This window comes from Mirounga angustirostris, unplaced genomic scaffold (assembly GCF_029215605.1).
Source record: "Mirounga angustirostris isolate CCGP_5_RB_7025 unplaced genomic scaffold, mMirAng1.0.hap1 SCAF_7, whole genome shotgun sequence".
Taxonomy (NCBI): Eukaryota; Metazoa; Chordata; class Mammalia; order Carnivora; family Phocidae; genus Mirounga; species Mirounga angustirostris.
The window spans coordinates 36,047,813-36,067,598 of NW_026991715.1; the positions used below are offsets into that span (position 1 = coordinate 36,047,813).

Here is a 19,786-nt window from a genome sequence, read left to right on the forward strand (position 1 = left end):
GCGTTTTATTTGTATTTTTCAAAGTCAACCCAGGGCTGTGTCCAGGCAACTGAAGGCCTGTCAGGGCTAAAAACGCCTCATTCCTTTTTAGGAAAGACAAAGGGATTAGGTGTCCCGGGGACTTCAACAAATGCATTGTTGGTGGTTTTGATTGAGGTTTCACGGAGGGAAGGCGAATGCAGAAATGAGGACGGCAAAGATCCAGGCTGCCAGGGTTGTGGAGATGCCTGGAGACAGGCACGCATAAACCGTTGGCCATGATGTCAATTAGTGCAGCCTCTTGGAGAGAAATTTGGCAACATCTTTCATAAAAAAGGAATATGACCTTCAATGCAGCAATTCCATTCCTTGGAAACTATCCTAGAGGGATGTTTGCCCACATATACAAAGATCTATGTTCAGAAATGCAAAAAGTAGGAAATCGCCAATGTGTGTCTCAGCAGGGGATGGGCTTCATAAGTTACAGTTCATCCACATGATGGAACACTACATGAGCATTAAAGAAGAGAACAAAGCAAATATAGGAGTTCCCTTCTCCCCCACCAATCCAAGTTTTGCTTTTCAGAGTTCTGGTTACCCATGGTCAACTGAAGTTCGAAGTTCAGAAGCAGATGACCCTTCTGAAGAATCTGCAGAAGGTCGAACGTAGCCTAGCCCTCTGTCATGGTTCCTGTGTCATTCACCTCACTTCACTTCATCTCATCATGGAGGCATTTCATCATCTCCCTTGATCACAGAAAGAAAGGTCAGTACAGTAAATAGGGTATTTTGCTAGAAAGGGAGAGACCACATTCACCGAACTTTTATTACAGTGTATTGTTACAATTGTTCTATTTTATTATTGGTTACTATTGTTAATCTTTTACTGTGCCAGATTCTTAAATTTAAATTTATCATAAGTATGTATGTATAGGAAAATACATAGCATATATAGGGCTTGAAACAATCCATGGTTTCTGGCATCCACTGGGGGTTTTGGAATGTACTGCCTATGGATAAGGGGGTCTACTACAATGACAATGGCCAACACACATATAGTACTTACTCTACACGCTATCCTAAGTGCTTTATGTATTTTATAATATTTACATATTTATAATGTTAACCCATTCCATCTTCACAACAGTCCTTTGGTTACTATTAGAATATTTTTATAGGGGACGCCTGGGTGGCTCATTTGGTTAAGCGTCTGTCTTCGGCTCAGGTTATGATCTCTGGGTCTGGGGATCGAGCCCCACGTTGGGCTCTCTGCTCAGCTGGGAGTCGGCTTCTCCCTCTCCTTCTGCCTCCTCCCCCCCCCATTCATGCTCTGTCTCTCTCTCTCTCTCAAATAAATAAATAAAATCTTAAAAAAAGGAAAGAAAAAGAATATTTTTATAGATGGGGAAAGAGGTATTAAGTAATTTGCCTAAGATCACATAGCTAGTAAGTGGGGAAGCTGGACTTCAAGCTGGCAGGCCCCAAGGTCTAGAACCACCACACACATGCCTGTAACTCCAGATAAAGAAAGATGTCATTGAGTTATCCTCAAGTGAAAAATTCAAGTAGCAGGGAGTGTGATCTTATCTGTGTAAAAATAATTGTGTGTGTGTGTGTGCACACATGCGTGCACATGTGAATATATCATATGTATATGTAAAATTCAAGGTGTGGAAGAATACATATCCAAGCAGCAGTTCCCTCCAGGGAAGGATAGGAGATGGGGTGAATAAAGAGGATTTTTTTTTTTTTTTACTATTTTTTAAAAGATTTTATTTATTTATCTGAGAGAGCGAACATAAGTGGGGGGTGGCGGGAGGTGGCAGAGGGAGAAGCAGACTCCCTGCTGAGCAAGGAGCCCGATGCACAGCTCAATCCTAGGACCTGGAAACCATGACCTGAGCCAAAGTCAGATGCTCAACCAACAGAGGCACCCCTTCTTTTTTTTTTTTTTTTTTACTATTAACTAGATATAGTTGTATATTTTCTGGAACAAGTGCTTTTGGAATTTTAGGAAGAGTAAGACTGACCACACTATCAGGGTAATGATAATAAAATAGTCATACTTTAGTTTCTATTTCTAAATGGTCCTTAGAAAGGAGAGACTTCCTATAATCATGGGCTCAGAGTAACCCTTGTGATTAACTCCAAAGTAAAAGATGTGGAGCCAAGCCTAATAGACAGGACTAGTGATAAATGAGATGAAAGTAGTCCCAGAAATTGTTCTTCTGATTGGCTGAAAGGCATCCCGAGATAATTATTCTTACTCTCATTACCCTTCAAAGTCTTGCCTCCTCTTGGAAGCATTTGCCCAGACACTGGAAGAGTCTGGTGATTTTTTTTTTTGACACACGGCCCCTCCACATTCCATCTTCACTTGCCTGTCCCCTGTATTTAATGTGTTCATGTAATGCATTATTGTACCTCACATAAATACTCTAGGTATTTGGGCCTTTGTCCCCTCGCTGTCCGTTCGGGGTCATCCCATTCAAATGCATTCATGATGCATTACACTTTTAGGTACTTTGCAATTTGCAAATCTTATTCCCATTTCATTATTTCAATTAACCGGGCATAGTGCCTTGTCACTGTAATGCATTTCATACAATGTCCCTTTCCGAGGTAAAGAATGGGCTTAAGAGAGGGTCCTATGAGAAAAATGAGAGCTATCAAAATTTTGACCCCCATTTTTAAATCCCAGTGTTTAAGTATTGATTTGTGAAATGTGACCCATCACAGAGAATACAGACAAATAACCCTGGGATCATGACCTGAGCTGAAGGCAGACGCTTAACGACTGAGCCACCCAGGTGCCCCTTATTTTAATTCTTGAATTAAGTTTAGGTGATAATTTTTATCTCCTACTATGTCCATAAGGAACTGAGGCTCAGGGAAGTTACATGAAGTCCTCAAAGTTGTACATGTGGAGGGGCGCCTGGGTGGCTCAGTCTGTTAAGCGTCCGACCCATGATCTCCTCTCAGATCTTGATCTCAGGGTTATGAGCTCAAGCCCCGGGTTGGGCTTCATGCTGGGAGTGGAGCCTACTTTAAAAAAAAGAAGTTGTACATGTGGAAAGTGGGAGATGGATTTCTCACCCAGGTCTGTCAGTCTTTCTGCAAAATCCAAGTGCTGAGCACTCAACAGAGAAATAATAGAAATGTTTCACTCAAGGGGCGCGTGGGTGGCTCATTCGGTTGAGCTTCCAACTCTTGATTTTGCTCAGGTCAGGATCTCAGGGTCCTGGGATGGAGCCCCACTTAGGGCTCTGCTCTCAGCAGGGAGTCTGTATCTCTCTCTCTCCCTCTGCCCCTCCCCTGGGCTCGTGCACATGCACTTTCTCTCTTTCTCTAAAATAAAGAAATAAACCTTAAAAAAAAACCAAACCTGCAAGTTTAAAAAAAGAGAGAGAGAAGTTTCACTCAAATAACACCTCCGTAACATACTGTTTAGCAATTTAGTTTTATTTCCTTAGTTTAACCTATTTTAAAAAACTAAATTAGAAAAATAAAAACTTGATAATTGGAGGATATGTAAAATGTTTATGCTGTTTTTCTTTTTCACTAACATCATCAGAACTATCTTCTTTGTTACTTCATGATGTCATTTTAAATAATTGCATACTTCTTAAAACTCAATAGTTTAAAAAACCTGATTTCCTGATTCAAGTCGGCTAGGGCTTGAGAGGACATTTCTCTAAAGAGGACAAAGAGGCTGACAGGTAAATGAAAAAATGATCACTGTTACTAATTATCAGGGGAATGCAAATCAAACCACAATGAGATATCATCTCACACCTGTCAAGATGGCTTTTATAAAAGAAAAAAAAGTGTTGGCAAGGATGTGGAGACGTTTGAACCCTTGCACACATTTGGGAGGAATGCAAAATGGTGCAGCTGCTTTGGAAAACAGTATGGAGGTTCTTAAAAAAAAATTAAAAATAGAAATACCCTATGATCTAACAATCTCACTTCTGGATATTTACCGAAAAATATTGAAATCAGGATGTCAAAGAGATATTAGCACTCCTATGTTCATTGTAGCACTATTCACAACAGCCAAGATGTGGAAGCAATCTAAGTGTCCATCGACAGATGAATGGATAAAGAAACTGGTATATACATATAATGGAGTACTATTCAGCCTTAAAAATGAAGGACATTCTACAATATGTGACAACATGGATGAACCTTAAGGACATCATGCTAAATGAAATACTACATGATTCCCTTTATGAGGTATGTAGAGTAATCTTCACAGAAACAGTGGAATGGTGGTGTTAGGGGCTGGAGGGAGGGAGGGAGAAATGGGAATTACTAATCAGTGGGCATAACGTTTTAGTTAAGCAAGATGAGTAAGTTCTAGAGATCTGCTATACAACATTGTCCCTATAGTCAACAGTAATGTATAATACACTCAAAAATTGGTTTATAGGGTAGATCTGATGTTAAGTATTCTTACTACAATTGAAAAAACAAGGGGGATGCCTGGGTGGCTAAGTCGGTTAAGTGTCTGACTTGATTTCAGCTTAGGTCATGATCTCAGCATTCCTGAAACTGAGCCCTGCTTCGAGCTCCACTCTCAGCTGGGAGTCTGCCTGAGATTCTCTCTCTCCCTCTTCTTCCTCCTCTGCCCCTCCCCTCATTCCAGCTCGTGCTCTCTCTCTCTCAAATAAATAAATAAAATCTTTAAAAAAAAAAATGCATACTATTCCAGGAGAGTGCTATCCTTGGGAGGGATTCTTACACAAGGAATTGGTAGGTCTTAGAATATAAATGTTTTATGATTTTTTTAAAAAAGATTTTATTTATTTATTTGAGAGAGAGAGAATGAGAGAGAGAGAACACCTGAGAGGGGATAGGGTCAGAGGACGAAGCAGACTCCCTGCCGAGCAGGAAGCCCGATGCGGGACTTGATCCAGGGACTCCAGGATCATGACCTGAGCCGAAGGCAGTCGCTTAACTAACTGAGCCACCCAGGCACCCTAAATGTTTTATGATTTTTGATATACATTGCTAAATTGCTTTTCAAAAGGGCTATATTAATTTGCATTTCGACCAGTAATTTTGAGGGTCATTTTCATCACATTCTTGTAGGCATAAGTTATTGTTAAAAAATGAAAAGACACAGAGAAAAAGTCTGACTTGTTTGCTAATATGTACCAGACTATTCACACTGGTTAGTTTGAAGAGTAGGATTAGCCTGGTGGTGGAGGAGAGACAGTGAAGGGGAACGTCTGTTTTCTTTTCTTTCTTTCTTTCTTTCTTTCTTTCTTTCTTTCTTTCTTTCTTTCTTTCTTTCTTTCTTTCTTTCTTTCTTTTTCTTTCTTTCTTTCTTTCCTTTCTTTCTTTTTTTTTTCTTTCTTTCTTTTTTAAATTGATTTGTTTATTTTAGAGGGAGAGAGAGAGAGAGAGGGAGCATGTGCGTGAGTGGGGGAGAGAGGCAGAAGGAGAGGGAGAGAAGGAATCCCAAGCAGACTCTACTCTCAGCACAGAGCCCGAGGCGAGCTTGATCTCACAACCCTGAGATCATGACAAGAGCCAAAACCAAAAATCAGATGCTTAACCTACTGAGCTACCCAGACACCCCGTATGTCTGTTTTCTACTTTACCTAATGCGGTACTGTTAAAAAAAAGGTTTTGTTTTTTTTTTTAAGATTTTATTTATTTGAGAGAGCGCACAAGAGCGGGGTGAGGGGCAGAGGGAGAAGCAGATGTCAATCCTTACATCCGCAAGACACTGTAAGTCAGGGTTTCTTAGCAGGTAGGATCCAACAGCAACTTGGGGAGATGCTCAGTAAAAGGTAGACTCTTGAGCTTGAGCAGGATCTATGAAATCAGAATGTTCACGGGTGAGCCTGAAAAATCAGCATTTAAACAGCCTCTCCGGAGGCCGTTCTCAGACCCCCCCAAAGGCTAAGAAACACTGTTGAAAGTTTCCTCCTTTGCATTTTATTTTCCCCAGCGATATTATGGCTTCCTTACTTGGAAAGCCCTCCAATGTGCTAAGATGGGGAAAAGTGAGTGAAATATGAGCATCTTTGTTGCAACTTTTCACACTTTGTGTTGCTACTGCTCTGTTGCAGCCAAGCTGTCTTGTAAAAAAGCCTGCTTTCTCCCTCAAACTAGAAAAAAAGCACCCCAAGGGAGGCGGGGTCCAGAATGGCCGTGTGGCTGGGGGTGGTCCTACTGCCCTCACCACCTCTATCCTGGCTCAAGGCCTTCGTGTCTCCTGGCTTCCTTGGAGACACAGCCAGGGGGCCCTGAGACAGCGGCAGTGGCGAATGGGAGTGGGGGGGTGGGATCCCCTCAGGTCCTGGCTCCCAGTCCTCCTGCTATTTCTTTTTTTTTTTAATTTTTAATTTTTTTAATTTTTTTTTTTTTGCGAGAGAGAGAATGAGAGACAGAGAGCATGAGAGGGAGGAGGGTCAGAGGGAGAAACAGGCTCCCCGCTGAGCCGAGAGCCCGATGTGGGACTCGATCCCGGGACTCCAGGATCATGACCTGAGCCGAAGGCAGTCGCTTAACCGACTGAGCCACCCAGGCGCCCCCTCCTGCTATTTCTTTTGTTTACTGCTGATGCTTTTCCATGGATGGTTTGTCTTCTCTCGGACACTGTGAGCATGTCCCTTCCACGAGTGTGTTATGCCCTGGCCATTTGCTGGCTTATCTCCAGAGGGACCCCTTCACCTGCCCCCACCACCTCCAGCTGCCTCTCCACCTGTCTCTCCCCACCAGAGGTGTTCTTTCCGAACTGTAGACCCGACCATGTCACCTAATAGCTTAGTGATTTAACGACGATGAGAAAGGAGTGTGGGAAATGTGGCCAGAAGGACAGCAGAGAGCCAAACTGTGGAGAATGGAAGATGAAGGTTTGTTGTTGTTAAATGTGGTTTGGTCCTGAGTGTATTGTTTCCTACATTAAAAAAGGAATACAACATACCAAGTGTTATAAACCTGGATTATTCCTTTGAAATGAAAAAAAAAAAATGTTTCAACAGTGTCATAGTGGTTAATATAGACAATGTGGAAAATAAAGTGGAAAGTCGAGGGAAACCCTTGCCTGCAGTTCACCCGCCAAATTAAGCTCCTGCCTACACCTGGGTGTGGAACAGTGTGGAGGATGAGGGCACGGGCCTCAAATCGGCCAAATCTGAATTCAGATCCCTTCTTTCCCCACTATTAGCTGGGGGCACCCTTTAGGCAGCTTAATTATCTTCCTGGAGCTTGGATTTTCTCCTTGGTAAAGGGAAGATCAAAGTAGTTCCTAACTTGTCATGAAGGTTAGGTGAGATAAGAATATAAAGCAGTTCATTAGCAGGATGCTTACTTAGTAAGTGCAAGTTCTTCTTCATGGCGTTCATTTCCTTTTGGTCCTTTCCCTGCAGGTAGTATTTTTATTTTCACATACTTGTGATCACATTGTCTTTATAATTTTATTTCCTGCTTGTTATGCTTAACATGGTAGCCGAAGCATTTTCCATGCTATTTTCAACTCATAAACATACATTTCAGTGGTTCCATAATATCCAATTGAATGGATATATCAGATGCATCATAGTTAAGTTAACCATTTCTTTATCGTTAGTCATAGGAATTATTCCAAGTTCCTCATTGCAGATAACCCTATGTATGAACACCTTTATGTGTAAAATGTCACCCTTTTTCTGTCAGTCACTGCCAGTTAACAACCATTTCCTTGGGGAAAAGTCCTAGAAGAGAGATTATAAAGTCAGAGGGCATGCACTTGTATCAAGGTTTATGACCTATGCTGCCAAATTGGTTCCTGTAGAGTCGGCCCTCACTTCTATTTTCAGGGCAACAGACAAGAGACTCGGGCTGAGGGACCTGGATTTTATTATGCAGTGTAGCTGCTGACATGCCAGACAGGGCTGGAGGAACACACTCAGATTCATCTGGCAGCCCTTGGGAGGGTGGACGGGGGCGGGGCCCGTGTTAGGGGCTTCTGGGGTGAAGCTCTGCCTTGCTCTGCAGGGCCTCGGTGCCATAACTGTCCGCGAGACTGGCCATCTCCCCGTAGCAGCTAGGGGTACCATCTATAGGAGAGCTTATGCTCACAGTCTCACAATCCCGTTTTCTTGGTGAGTTGCTCCACTTGTGCGTGCTTTGTCCCTCTGGCATAAGTCACTTCAGGTTGTTTCTGTCCTCCATGATCAAAATGACAAGGACTCTTCATCTTTAGGGATCACAATATAAGACAGTAAGTTTGGGAGCTCTGGTGTCACTGCCTGGATGGGGGTCCCAACCCTGCCACTTAGTATCTGTGATATGGGGCCACACTTTCCCAATCTGGAAAATGGTGTCTACCTCATAGGATTCAAGAAGGCCTTGTATATGCAGCAGAGAAAGCGCTCAGTGTTTGGCAGTGTTCTTCTCTATCTCCTTCTTTTTAAATTAAAATATTTGGTTGAAAGAAAGTAATTCAACCTATAGATTCACCACTTTCCTTCCTTCTAAAACCCAGCAAGGGCATGAGCATTAGGGAACAATATCAGGAAGCCCACCTTCCCCAAATATGTGCCTATCTGAAACCATGGGGAGGGAGGGAAGGAGGTTGGGGAAGCCGCAGTGATGGACCCGACCATCCTGGGATGGGATACTCTAAGGGCTCAAACCAGGACAGTCCCTGGCAACCTGGGGTGCTCGGTCATCCTAGCATGATGGTACTGGGTGACAGGATCTGGTAAAGTTGTCCAACAGAGAGAGAACCAAAATCTGGAGTATTTGGTAAGGATTGTCTTTTTCTTTAGTTATTGTTTGACAAACCCACTTGGGACACTCACTTCACCTGGAACTTCTTGGGATGAATTGGCTGTGAGAAAGGAGACCCACCCACCTGGGGTGGGGGTGGGGTGGCTGATAGTTAAGAGCCTCCCAGGAAGCAGGGGCCCGGCACTTGAAGTATCTTCCAGACTCTGGGGTGAGTGAAGTGAAGGCTATGTGTAGCGCTCACCCTTTTTCCAATCCTGGCTGGTTGAGCTGTCTCCAGAAGCTCTCTTTCTTGGCAGTTAGGGGAGTTGGTAGCTCTCAGTGGACGACGACGACGGTTGGTTCCCACTTCTGCCCCAGGTACCTTCCTAGACCTGGGTCTGTCTCCGTACATACACACGTATAGTACCCGGAGACAGAGGCCGCGGGAAGGGAAAGTGACAGAGCTTAGGCTGCAGGCTAGTGGAGGGGGTCAGAGTCTATTTCCTCTTCCAGCCCTTTCAAAGCATTTTTAATCCGATTAGGTTTTCAACAAACACTTGAAGGTTTGCCCTCCTCTGAGAGGCTCACAGGGCTGAGGAAGAGCCTTCCTCTGTTTGCTTTTCCTTTATGTGGAAACCTACTTGGGCGGTTTCTACAATCAACTCTCCCCACCCCCATGCTACCCCCCCCCCCCCCCCCGAGATTCCAAGCAGGCTGGAATTCACCAACCACAGGGCCCTGGCTCCCATGGCTTTCCAGGCCTAATGAACCCTCGGTAGACTAACCGCCCTCTTGCAGGGCAGCCTGCAGTGTGGCATCTCTCCTTCTGTGGATGGACAAAGCCAGGAAGATGGGGGCCAAGCTGGGCTTGGTTTTGGAGAGCAGAGACCTGGCTCTCAGCCCCACACTGCTCCTCTTCCTTCCCCTTTTTATTTTAGTAAACTCTACGCCCAATGTGGAGCCTGAACTCACCACTCAGATATCAAGCACTCCCCTCCCCCTTTTATTTTTATTTTCCATTTTTTTAAAAGATTTTATTTATTAGAGAGAGAGCATGAGAGGGGGGAGGGTCAGAGGGAGAAGCAGCTTTCCTGCTGAGCAGGGAGCCGGATGCTGGACTTGATCCTGGGATTCCAGGATCATGACCTGAGCGGAAGGCAGTCGCTTAACCAACTGAGCCTCCCAGGCGCCCCTCCCCTCCCCTTTTTAATTAAGCCCCTGCTAGGGGTCATGCAGTGTCTATGTGCTGGGAGGAGGAGACTCACACAAACAGACATGTGTCGGACTGTATAGATGGAGAAAACACTGGAAGTGGGTGGCGTGGAAGGGAAGGAGGGTGGATGGTCAAGATAGATTGCTCTGCTTTGTACTATATATCAGTATATTATATAGGTAGCAAATTATACATACATATTCATGTACATGTTAATATACATATTAAACCAGAGACTTAATCCCTTGTGATCAGTAGGATCACTGCTAGGTGAGGAACGGGGTCAAGCCTTGGAAGATTCAGGAATGACTTCCCAGGGGAGGCGGCAGGTAAACGGACAGTGAGAGACAAGTGGAAGTAGCTAGGTTTGTTCATTCAACAAAGAGTTGTTGAGCGTCGGAGGGATGTCAGACACTGCTCTAGAAGCTAGGAGGCTGCTGGAGAGCAGAACGTGTGCAGACCCTGCCAATCCAGTGCGGAGACACAGATGAACGAAAAGACCACATGTTAGGTGGTGGTGAAGAAAACTTCTTGTGGCACAGGTTAAAACGGTAAGGAAGGCTTGATCAGGACTGTTTCTGTAGGGAAAAGAGAGTGAGCTCAACGCTGAATATAACAAAGACAGCTGGACGTCTGTAATGAGTGGAAGTGGGTCCGTGGATGGAGGAGACATCAAGGGTGGGGAAATTCTTGTTAAATCCCCAGGATTCTTGCAGAAGGCAGGCCAAGCAGTTAAACATCAGAGGTGGGGGGTGGAGGAATTTGGGCAGATATCAAGAGTATGGGCTCATTAGCAGGGCTCATTGTTGAAGCCTGGCCAAGGTGGAGGCCTAGTTGACGAGGGCTCGGAGGAGCCTTACAGAAGTTTGGTCAAAGAGAGTGTTTGGTGGTGGTGAAAGGTGCTGCGAATTAAAATAAAGGACGCCGGCGCCTGGGTGGCTCAGTCGGTTAAGCGACTGCCTTCAGCTCAGGTCATGATCCTGGAGTCCCGGGATCGAGTCCCGCATCGGGCTCCCTGCTCGGCAGGGAGTCTGCTTCTCCCTCTGACCCTCCCCCCTCTCATGTGCTCTCTCTCTCTCATTCTCTCTCTCAAATAAATAAATAAAATCTTAAAAAATAATAATAATAAATAAAGGACGCGTGGGAGAGAGCAGCTAGAGAGAGATGGGGGCTGCTTTTTATCAGACAGTGTTAGCAGGGCCTCTTGAGGAAGGTAATTTCCCAGCAGAAATGTAAACGGTGTCAAAGAGCCAGACTTTCAAACACCCCAGAAGAAAGTGTCCCAGGAAGAGGAAACAGCAAGTGGAAAGGCCGTGAGGGGTGGGTTGGTGTGTCTGAGCAACCGTGAGGAGGAAGAGGTCTGCAGCGGAAAAGTGGAAGGAAAGAAGGTCAGAGAAGGCGTGTGTGGGGGTGGGTGAGACCCTGCAGGGTCTTTCTTGTAGGATGTGATAAGAAAGGATGAGGGAGTGGCCGGAAGGATAATCTGGGCCCAGGTTAAGAGGGAGTTTTGCTCACCTGGAGGGCTGCAAGGGGTTCTGTGTTGCCCAGGTATAAAAAAGGCGCATGTGCCAAGGAGAGTGTCTGGGGAGGTCAAGAAGGTGGAGGTGGACGTGGCTGGGGGGCACAGGGGAGGAAGACTGAGAGCCAAGGGGGAGGGGCGGACCATGTGGGTCCTGTTCCAGCTTTTCAGTCATTTTAATGAGAGTCTCCTTCCCTGAGTAAAACTCAAGCAATAAAGGGAGGAATGCCTCCCCATTTAACTCGAAGGAGAACTACAGAAGACGCGAGGAGGGTTGGTTGAAATAAAGTTGGAGCTGCCCTGGTTTGGCTGGCTGCCATTCCTATAAATATCGCCCTCCCGGTCCTGGAAAGGCATCAGTGACGGCTGTTGCGAGCTACTGGGGAACATCCTTCCTGTTCAGATGTCCAGGAGTTGGCTTTGTGTGGACATCCGTGCAAAGTGCCTGGAAGCAGGGGGTGAGCGCGCAGAACAAGAAGTTCGGGATTCTGAGCCCACTCCTTTTACTCTTGGGGCTGACCCCACTTCCTCTGGGGGCCCAGGCATCCCTCTGGCAAGTCTTCAGCAAAGAACTCTGCAGAAGTCATTGGCCAGACTTAGAACTAATCCTTTGTGCCAAAGGGGTTGGTGGAGGGGAGGGAGCTTTGCCAGAACCAGGATGTTCCTTGCTAGTGGTGAACCCTGCTGCCTCCCAGCCATCCCACTGCTTTTCTTTGGGAAGTGGGGGAAATGGGATGGAGGGGCCAGTGTAATTCGGCAACATGTGAGTTAAAAAGCAGATGAAAACCCACAGAGTAACCAGACATTCTTCTCTTTGCATGCAAGATCCTGCTGAATGTTGGAAGAGGAAGGAATATTTTTCTTGCTTTTCAGACATTACATCCTGTGAGGAGAAGATTTGGAACAGATGGGGGCCAGGGGGACCTCACTGTATTTGCTTGTTTCCCCCTACCCCCTCCCACAACCAGAAATGGTTCATTTATTTTTTTCCTAGTGAAGTTAAATGTTTTTTTTTTTTTTTTTTTTTTTTAAAGAGAGAGTAGGAAAGTAAGATATCAGGGGCTGGGGAGAAAATCCACAGGGTTCTAGAAAAAAAAAATCCACTTTTGATCACAGAAGCTAATTCTAAGTCTAAAGATAGATAATTAACTCAAAATTTCATTTTAGGTTTAATCGCTGTTCCAGTGACTTATACATTAATGAGGGGAGCAAGATGAAGGATCCCTTACCAGGTGGAGAAAGAAGCTTTCTGAGTAGTGAAAGGTAAGGAGTGTTTCTGAAATCGTGGGTACACAATATGGGAAAAACAAAATTGATAGTGTTTTGTGGGAGTAGCCCAGATGTCTGCATGATTTTTAGCCCCCTTCTGTTGGAGTGATTGCTTTAGAGAAGATAGTGAGTGTGGTGATGTAAAGTGGGCTCTGGTGTACTTGATTGGCTGTAGCAGGGTCCCTGGTAGAGCGGGGTCCCTGGCATGGCTGTGGGCAGCTAGATGCCTGGTGTGATATTAGTCCCCAAACCATAGCTGGTCCTTTTTGCTGAAGAATGTTCAGAGCACAGTTCCCCTTCCCCTGAACCCTGAAGGGGACTCTGCCAGTGGAGTCTGGTGGCAGTAATTAGCCGGGGTGGGCCAGCCGAACTGCCTGCTGTGGTTTTATCTGTTCCCCAAAGGGAGTATGGGGTGATTGCATGTGAAAAGGGAAGAGCACGCAGCCTCTGTGTTTTCCGTTATTGTCCTTCCTTTCTGACTCCTTGGAGCCTGTGTTGGGGCTGTCTCTTAATTCTTGGGAGGGGATGGTGAGTGCCCAGCTCTGGTCCACTGCTTGCCTCTAGCATGCTGTTTCTGAAGGATGTTCTGGAGAGTTGGTTTACTGAGTCAACAGCCCCAGCAAGCTGATTCGGGAAGGGGAAGAGGGAGGTGCTAATGGTTGTAAGCTCAGGTTCCCGGTGGATAGGGAGAGCTACTATGTTGGGCTCTCCTCCCCGCCTGTACGATACATCTTGCTATGGCAAGAAAGACCTAATTTAGGGGCACCTGGATGGCTCAGTCAGTTAAGCATCTGCCTTTGTCTCAGGTCACGATCCCAGGGTCCTGGGATTGAGTCCCAAATTGGGCTCCCTGCTCAGTGGAAAGCCTGGAGTGGAAAGCTCTCTCCCTCTGCTGCTCTCCCCTGCTTGTGTGCTCAGTCTCTCTCTCTGTCAAATAAATAAATAAAATCTTTTTTTTTTTTTTTTAAGACCTAATTTAAAAATTAGTTGACAGGAGAGAAATATGGCCCATGTGCCTAGAATGGGATCTCCCATCTTGATTCTTCATTCTCAACTTCTAGAACTAGATAATGTGGTAGATGATATGCGATGAGAGCAGTAGGTCCTGCCTCCCTGCCTGTTGTTCACCTCCCCACAGACGTGGTCTGGCCATTGGAGAGGATTCTGGAAGAGCAGCACATACTGCTTGAGTACCATTACCTACTGGGCACTGCAGTTAGGACTTCAGAGGACACACATCAGTGAATAAAATACAGGTCTTGTTTCCCCAGAACCCAAATGCCCATATAAGAGCATTTAATTCATGGTGGAATCACCAGGGTTAGGCAAGCATATACAGAAGGAGACCAAATAATTTCAGTTAGCAAGTATTAATTGAGTGCCTGCTATTTGTGAGACCCTGGGGATACAACAGAGGATGGGACAGACAGAGTACCCATCTTGTTGGAACTATAGTCTGGTGCAGTGGATGGCTTCGTCAAAGGCTCTGGGGCTACAGTCTGTGGGAATTGCTGTGTTAGAGGACACAAAGGGTGCTGTGGGTCTGTCATGCAGACTTGGGGAACTGGGAATGCCTTCCTGGAGAAGTGATGTTTAAGTTAATCCATGAATAAGAAGAGCCAACATTTGTCGAGTGTTTACTCTTATTAGTTGGCCTGGTACTGTCCTTTAGTCCTGACATCACTTTTTTTAATTTTAATTTTAATTTTTATTTATTTTTTGACAGCGAGAGAGACAGCGAGAGAGGGAACACAAGCAGGGGGAGTGGGAGAGGGACAAGCAGGCTTCCCGCGGAGCAGGGAGCCCGATGCGGGGCTCGATCCCAGGACCCTGGGATCATGACCTGGGCTGAAGGCAGACGTTTAACGACTGAGCCACCCAGGGGCCCTAGTCCTGACATCACTTTTATTTGTTCCCTCTTTTACTCTGAAAAGTACTGTGTGGGGGTGTTGAGTCCTATGGAAACCCGTGACGTGCCCAGCGTGGCTGCGGCACCTCCACACTAGAGTAGTGCCCGCTCATACTCCGTGCTCGAAAATGACCTGTTGGCTGGTCACTGGACTTACCTCATTTCATCCTCAGAACAACCCTGGGCTGGGTAGCAGTTTAGTGGTTAGGGGTGCTTTTGGTTGCAAGTAAGAGAAATCTTTTGTAACAGTGGCTTTAGTCACGATGGCGTTTATTGTGGACAAAACAAGAAATATGGGGTTGGTGGTCCACAGGTTGGCAGGGGCTCACCAATGACATCAAGGACTCAGATGCTTGTTCTCTTTCTACTCCACCATCAGGGGTGGCTATGTAATTTATGGGGTCCAGTGCAAATGAAAATGCAGGATTCCTGGTTTAGAAAGCGGGGGGAAAAGTGCCGTTTAAGGTACTAAAATGTAAAGCTTTTTTACTTTCTTTGTAATCTTTCTTTTGACTATGGCAATTTATTTGCTACTTAATGTTCTAAGAAAAGAAATTACAATATTAAATTGTGACCACAACTTTTACCGTTTATATTGTGAAATGCTGGTTTTAAATGCAAGCATAAGAGACTTTAACTTGGGGCGCCTGGGTGGCTCAGTTGGTTAAGCGACTGCCTTCGGCTCAGGTCATGATCCTGGAGTCCCGGGATCGAGTCCTGCATCGGGCTCCCTGCTCAGCGGGGAGTCTGCTTCTCCCTTTGACCCTCCCCCATCTCATGCTCTCTCTCTCTCATTCTCTCTCACAAATAAATAAATAAATAAATAAAATCTTTAAAAAAAAAAGAGACTTTAACTTGTATGCAAAATTATGCCATTATATTCAAATGAGATAATATGTAAATTATCTTTTTTAGCAAGGTGTTTTTCTTCTAAAATGTTCACATTTATCGATGAAAAGTAAAAAGCAAATTAAAATTTACAATTAGTGTTAAAATTGTAATCAAAATTATTTTAAAGCTAAGAAGCCATTTCAAATTTTTGAAAGTTAAATCTGAGTTTTTTTTAAGAATTTAATATCTGCAGTTATAGTGCTCAATGTCCATTTCATTTGCAAAATAAAGAATTAGTATTATGTTTCATGCATGCTCTGTTTCATATGAGTGCGGGAGGAGGAGTATGTGCATGTATGACATGCATATATGCAATAGGATGTAATTTTGCAAAGTGTTCCTCAACCGCCGTTTGCAGCGGGCATTACTATAGCTCTGATGTGTGAGTACCTCTGGAACCCTGAATAGGAGCAGAAGCAAGAAAATGGATATTCAGGACTCCTGAGTTTCTATACTTTATTTTGCAAGAACGTGCTGCCTTTGTGCTGAGAGGAAGGACCCAACAGGCTCATTTGTCTTCTCTCTTCTGTGAAGGCTCCTGCCACTCAGGTCTTCCTTACAGTCATAGCAATGTTGGTCTCTGGTGGTGGCCAAAGCACAATCCACAACCTTCTCATTTGGAGGGCAGCTACCTTTTTTTGAGGATGTAGGGCAAGAGATGGGAAGTGTTGGTCTGGCATCTGAACAGTGCTGGTCATCACAGCACATGCTGAGGGTTATAAGTCGTGCTGTGTGACTCTCAGGGACAGAGGTGCCCGTGTGTTCTTTAGCTTTTACGTGTGTGTTTGTGATAGATGAGACCCTCTAAAGCATGGGGCTCAGGGAAGGGACCTCTCTTGCCTGGTTCTAAGGGTAGTACTGTGTTTCTAGAAGTCCTCAGCCAACTTCTTTTTAAGTTGTATTGGTCAGGATTAATCACTGGCAAAAGGAAGGTGGGTTTCTATAATTTACTTAAACCAATCATGATGGATTCCCTAGAATGAGCATGCGGCCTCTGAAAGAAACTGGGGTTCTGTTAGTGAAGAAGAAGAGAGATAGCTGGGTACTCAACCAATGATGTGTCCTCAATTATTATTTTCATTTTTCTGAAAGGGAAATTGAAGCTTGGAAAGGTTAAAGTCACACACCTGGAAAGAGGTGGAACTGTGGTTGAACTCAGGAAGCCTGACTTGGAATATGTCTTTTTTTTTTACTTCGAATATGTCTTGACCACTGTCCTTACTGCTTCCCCTGGCTGTTGAGCAGGAGTTAGCCTTGTTGAGGGAGTGAGGCAGTAAAGAGGGCTGGAAGGAGCATTCCAGGCAGAGGAAACAGCAGGTGCAAAAAGCCCAGAGGGAGGCAAGAGATGGCATGGTCTAGCTGAGAAGTGAAAGATATCATGGGAACCTTGAGCCATACTGTGGGGAGCACCGGGGGATGAGGCTGGAGAACAGATGCAGCTAGGGCTGCTGGGTGGAGACCGGAGGTGCCAAGATTAGAAAGAGGCACGGGCTAGGAGGTTGTTGAAAGACTCTAGTGCGGCTGACATAGTGGTAACTGAAACAGGGGGGCAGGGAGAAGGGTATGTGTGTGATCAAAAGGTATTTAGAAAGCAAAATTGATAAGATTTGGTGATATAAAGGTGGAAGGAGAAGGAAGAATCAAGGATAACACCTGAATTTGTGGCTTAGAAATGGGTTGGTGGACCTGCCATTCAGATATAGAAAACAGGAGGTGGTGCCAGGGGAGAGGGGAGAGGAGAATGTGTCCAATTTTTTTTTTTTTTTTTTAAGTCTGATGTCCCACATGTCAAGTTCAAGGACATATAGTAGAGCTGCCCTGTAGACTTTAGAGTCTGCAACTCAGGATAGAAGTCTATGCTAGAGAGATGTGGGGCTTCTTCATGTACAACCTTCGGATTCCACTGTGGGTGAATGTGCAACATGTGAATAGGGAGTGTAGGACAAGCCTCAGAATCCCAGTGTATAAGAAAAGGGGGCCCACAGAGGAAACTGGGAAGTTGCTGCCTCAAATAGAAGAATTCAGGAGAATTTGGTGTTACTAAAGCCAAGGAAAGATGACTTTAATGAGGGAAAGTAAGCCCTGAGAAATGGGTACCATGGTAATTGACAGATTGTAGCGAGGGGTGTGCCATAGAGTGCCACAACTTGGTAGCAGGAAGTTGACAGGACACTGGGATGTGGCAGAGTAGGGGGGTTTGGATGGAAGGGGTGGTAGCTATAGAGCTATGGGAGGATCCAAGGAAGGTTTAAAAAAACACACAAAACAAAACAAAACAAAAACACAGGGAAGACTTGGGCCTGTTGAATTGCTGGTGAGAAGTAGATTTCTGGTAGACCAGAAGTTGCAGAGACAGAGAAGAGGTGGGTAACAAATAGTGCAAGCACCTGTGGGGGCAGGAGGGGGTGGGATCTAGGGCTCAGATGGGGAGGGTACTCTGTCTGAGGGAAGGATGTGGTTCCCATTGGAGCAGGTGGGGAAAAGGCAAGGAGGATGCACATGTGGGAGCGTGTGTGGGACCAAGAATTTGAGTTTCCATTTGGATGGTTTGCTCTGTAAGGCAGCGGAAAGAGGAGGCGGTAGGTCAGATGTTTAGGAAGGCTGAGCTCTGAATTGTCTCCCATGGAGACAAGAGGGCTGTCTGGGGAGAGGGGGAGCAGCTCCACTGTGCAGCTTCATCCAGCATAGCCATGCATGTCCCTGTACTTAGAAGGGTTTCCTGCTTCAGTGCTCTGCTGCCACTGTCTTGGAATTCTTACTTATTGAATGAAGAGCCCCTCGTTTTCATTTTTTTTTTTTGTATAAATATATCCCTTGTAATATTTGGGACACTTATATTAAAAATTATTCATTGTGCATCTGAAATTCAGATTCCACTGTATTTTATCTGGTGACCTTACGTGGAGCTGGGAAATTATTTGGCTGGTCCTGCTGGGAGGCCGAGGATGATAGTGAGGTGGTGTCCCAGGTCCCAGGAGGTCTCCTCTATGAAGTGGTGGTGGGTGTGCAGACTGGGTTTGTTGTTGCTGTTACTTAGAGGCTGTGCAACCATTTCCCGAGGTCCCAGCCACCTGAACGTCTGTGTGGAGAAGGCAAATGGTATGGGGCATCTGGATTCAATCATTTCCCACCTCACTTGGGTGAAACCCAAAGGCCTTACCTACGTTTGTGAGGCTCTGCCTTGCCTCCCATTTCAGCTCCCACCCTTGCTGTGTGTACTGCAGCCTCTGGTCAGCTTGCTGCTCCTCAAACACTCCCAGCTCGGTGAGCCCCAGGCCTCTGCTCTGCTGGTTCCTTCTGCCTGGAATGTTCTTGGTGTAGGTCACCTCAGGGCTTCTGGTTCTTTGTTCCCTCTGGATCCCTCAGAGGTGTTCCCTGACCACCTTTTAAAAAAATTTTATTAAAAAAATTTTTTTTTTTAATTTTTAAAAGATTTTATTTATCTATTTGACAGAAAGACAGAGCCAGAGAGCAAAAGTGGAGGAAATGGCAGAGGGAGAGGGAGAAGCAGGCTCCCCACTGAGCAGGGAGTCCGATGTGGGACTCAATCCCAGGACCCTGGGATCATGAGCTAAAGGCAGACTCTTAACCATCTGAGCCACCCAGGCACTCCCTGACCACCTTTTTACAACAGTGCCACCCCCTCCATCTTTTGTACTGTTCTGTGTTGCCTCCTGTCATTTCTCACCACCTGATAAACATTTATTTTGTCTCTTTGCTTTAAAATGAAAGCACCACGGGGGTACTTTATCTCGCTTACTGATGTAACCCCCGTTCCTAGGCACACAGAGGAAATTTAAACATCTGTTGAAGTGATACATAAAATTATACATCTTATCAGTATTTTATTTTATTTTTTAAAGATTTTATTTATTCATTCGTGACACAGAGATACAGAGAGAGAGAGCACGAGCAGGGGGAGAGGCAGAGGGAGAAGCAGGCTCCCTGCTGAGCCAGGAGCTGGACATGGGGCTCCATCCCAGGACCCCGGGATCATGACCCGAGCCGAAGGCAGATGCTTAACCATCTGAGCCACCCACACACCCCCATCTTATCAGTATTTTAGATCAAGCTTTTTAATAGGTGAATTTTTAAAAATTTTGGGGTGTGTGTGTGTGTGTATATATATCTGTAATGCTCAACGAAGAAAGGAATGAACTAATGATATGTACACCAACATAGATAAATCTCAAAAGCATTGTGATAAGTGAAAGAAGCCAGACTCAAAAGGCTACACACTGAATAATTTCATGATATTCTAGAAAAGGCACCGTTATAAGGACGTCAAACAAATCAG

At 45.2% G+C, this 19,786-nt stretch overlaps 1 long non-coding RNA gene across 1 annotated transcript in view; it reads left to right on the plus strand.

The window, feature by feature from the left end:
- The first annotated feature begins 571 nt into the window (after positions 1-571).
- The window catches only part of LOC123857496 (uncharacterized), a 169,929-nt gene continuing 150,714 nt past the window's right edge, over positions 572-19,786 (plus strand). Inside the window, exons 1-3 of the long non-coding RNA XR_006793869.3 lie at positions 572-745; positions 4,021-4,215; positions 12,588-12,683. This is a non-coding gene — a long non-coding RNA (uncharacterized LOC123857496). The remainder of the gene's footprint in view (positions 746-4,020; positions 4,216-12,587; positions 12,684-19,786) is intronic.